Source organism: Panthera leo, chromosome B1 (assembly GCF_018350215.1).
Source record: "Panthera leo isolate Ple1 chromosome B1, P.leo_Ple1_pat1.1, whole genome shotgun sequence".
Classification (NCBI taxonomy): domain Eukaryota; kingdom Metazoa; phylum Chordata; class Mammalia; order Carnivora; family Felidae; genus Panthera; species Panthera leo.
In genome coordinates this window covers 172,967,507-172,971,140 of record NC_056682.1, presented here as the reverse complement: position 1 = coordinate 172,971,140, position 3,634 = coordinate 172,967,507, and positions in this window count along the sequence as shown.

Below are 3,634 nucleotides of genomic sequence, written 5' to 3'. Positions count from 1 at the left end.
GTGCAGCAGCCTGCAGGTACAATTTGCTCCTCGCATGTGGTCGTAAAACACTGCCAATGAAACTTCAAAGGCCCCGGGCAGGCATTGCCCATGGACCCACCTGCCTCCTGAGCCTTCGTTAGCAGCCGGGGGTGACCTCAGCTCCCCTCCCTACCACACCCTCCACCAGGGCTCCCATTAAGAGAGCTGCTTTTATGACATCAGCGGTGATTAAACTGACCTAATTTCTCCCAGGCTGGTGGAGTCAAGAGTCCTAGTCAATATAGAAACCTTTTCTATGGGCCTCAGCTAAGCCACCCGAGAAAAGAGACCCAAGTCTTTTTCTGAGAGAGAGAAAAAAATGGTGCGCAGCTGCCCTTCACCCCAGGCTATACTGCTCGGACTTCCAAAGAAATGGAGGGGAGACCCAGCCTCCCCAGAGCCAGCCTCTGTCTCTGCTCAGGGCTGGAGTTCTGGAAATGCTCCGTCCCTCCCCACGGGGTGGGGGTTGGGGGACGCCTGTTAAGCAGGGTTGGTCGTGTCAGCGAAATTTCCCTTGGGGATGTCAGCAGCGTCCTCCCCGTCACCCTTTGCTCACTCAGGGACTCGCCAGCCTTCCCTCTTTCACCGGTGGTTTCTCAGACCCAATCAAGCTATTTCTGGCCTCTTCGTGAATTTTCCCCATACCTAGGGTAGCCTTTCCTTTGCCTTGTCTAATGACATCCCTCAAAACTCCGCTCAGGCTCTGATCCTTCCAGAAAAGCCCTCCTCCCCACCAGTCAGAATGACTTCCATGCCTAGGATTTGGCTCATTCCGGGGCTCCGGTGCGTGGGCCACAGGCCGGGAAGCACCAGCGTCAACCTAAAAGCTTGTTACGAATGCAGATTCTCAAGCCTCACCCCCAAGGTGTGAAATCAGAACTCTGGGGACAGGGCCCAGCAGTTTATGTTTTAACAAGCCCTCCATGGGGTTTTGATGTACGCAAAGTGTGGGAAGGATTGAATTAGTCCATGTCCCATCCTAGATTGTGTTTTCATCTGTATTCCACAGTGGTGTGTGGGCCCCTGGGGGCAATATGGCGTCATATTCCTCTTTGCATCTCTAATCCGTAGTCCCAAGCTAGGCATAGGGACAGGATGACAATTGGAAGGAAAAATCTGGTAGGTGAGCTCCCCCCATCCCCTCTCCTTGAACCCTGCCATAGTTTCCCATTGTTTCTTATGGTACCCTGAATGTCGTTGCGCATCTGGCTTCTGCCTCTTGCTCCCCCTGGCTCACGATACTCTGACCACCCCGCCTTTTGCTGATCTGCAAACATGCCCAAAGCTTTCTTGGTTCAAGCCAAGGCCAAGTTGTTCCCGTCACTTTGCCTGCCTACTAACCTACTAATTTCTACTAACCTTCAGCTTTCAGCTTAAATATCACTTCCACAGGCAAGCCTGCCCTAATCTTCCCCCACAAACACACGGGGGAGGACCCCTGTGAGACCCCTACCCCCGGCGCCTCCAGTGCTCTTTCCCTGTGGCACTGGTCACAGTTGTCATCATCTGACCCTGCCCACATTATCTGCAGTATCCGTCTCCCTCGTAGGCTGTAAGCTCCACAAGGGTTGGGATTGTATGTGCATTCCTGCCTCCCTGGTGTCAGTGCCTGCAACATCATAGGGCCGCTTCCTCCCTGGACCCCTCACCCTTTGTTCAGGTGTCTTCATCCCCGAGCTTGGAAATTTCCAGGTCCTACTCATGGCTCCTTTCCACAGGCACGGGGAGCCCTTGGCTATAGGGCTTCTGGCAGACTGACTCGACTTGCCAGACAGAGCTTACAACCTGGCCTGCGTGGTGAAGAATAAAACGGCTGCTGGCTAGTTTCCGAGTGGCTATTTGATAATAGCCCGATTTCCATTGGACTCTCCCTGGTTTCTTTTGGTTTCCTGACACATAACGAGTGGTTTCATTCCTAGCTTTAGGTTTTCTGACATCCGATCAGAGCAGGGGAATTCTTCCTGATAGCTTGCTGATCCGTTCTGCAAAGTAGTGTCTGAGCACCTCCTGTGTTCCAGATGTCTCCCACGTGCCAAGGTCAGAGTGGTGAATGAGACTGAAGACCCTCGCCCCATGAGGCCTACATTCCAAGGAACATCTCTGCGTTGGTATTAAAAGGACAGAGTAACTTGTGTGCTAGATATTAGAAACTGTTTTTCCTTGAAAGTGAGCTGTGGGGTTTAGGGTTATCCGGGACGTGTGACCCCTGTCTCTGAAAGACGGTCAGTTTTCTCTAAGGGCTCAAGGCTATAATACCCTGAGGATCGGTCTCTTGTTTCTAGGATGTGGTATTGTAAGAGAATGTTCTATACTTGAGATCTGGGGATGGGAAAGGAAGCCAAGAGCAAACTTCCTCATCCTCCAGTGTAATCCATCTGGTACATACTCATCTAGCGGCCAGGGCTTTCTCTTCAAAACGCTCCATTTTTATATGATTATTAGTTTAATCTCTGTCTCCTTTCTTCCCTCCATCCTTCCCTTCCTCCCTCCCTCTTGTCCCTCTGGGATCTGTGAGCTCATCAAGGACAGGGCTTCCTCTATCTTGCTCACTGCTTCTCTCTCGAAGCCTATTAGGTGGCACTCTTAAAATCACGGTTGGGCGGTGGAGGTGGGGGATGAATCCTGAGCTTTTTCTTAGACCCGCCGTGCCACTGCACGTGATGTTTTTATTTTAGAGCCGGTGAGTTTTATTTCGGAGATTTATGGCCTAATGTAGCCTCTACAAATATCTTTAACATTCTTCTTTCGAGTTTTTGAGCAAGGCTATTTCATTAAAAGTAATCCCTGCCCTTTAAAATTTTTTTTTTAAGGTTTCTTTATTTTTGAGAGAAAGACAGAGCACGAGTGGGGGAGGGGCAGAGAGAGAGGGAGAGGGAGACACAGAATTCAAAGCAGGCTCCAGGCTCTGAGCTGTCAGCACAGAGCCCAACGTGGGGCTCGAACCCACAAATTGCAAGATCAAAGTCAGATGCTTAACAGACTGAGCCATCCAGGCGCCCCAGTCACTGCCCTTTTTAGTTTTCCCCAGAGCAGGAAATTTGTATTCTGCTTCTGGCTCTGCCTCTACTTAATTAAGTAATTTAGAGGAAGGGCCTTTGCTTTGCCAGCCTCCGACCATCCTTCCTCGTAAAAGGAGTTGGGTCTGTGTGATTCCTTCAGTTCTAAATGCCATTGCTATTCAGCCGGACCTAGCACTTCTGCAGCGCCTCTGTCTCTGCCAGGATGGTAATGGACAGCGGGAGTTTCCCAGGAGTTTCTTTCCTGGAGCTGAGGATAATCATCCTCATAAAGTGTCACTGCTACCTACCCAAATCGCTCCCCCCTGCCCTCTGCAGTGACGTCAGGGGAAGCACCGCCCACTCCAGAAGCCCACCACTGCCAGTTCTGCTGACCAACAGGGTGTCAAGACAATTTTCCAGGCCTGCCACCACGTCAGGTCTCCTCACCTACAAGTTGGCCGTCTAGACGTCCTCACACTCATGATTCCTCTTTGATGCTCCACAAAAAGACTCTCTAAAACCTCCGCTCGAGTGCTGTGCGTCTAGCTCTCTTCTAGACCTTGACTCCTCTGGAGAGGTCACAGTGATTCATGGAGGGCGCACACTCACTGTCT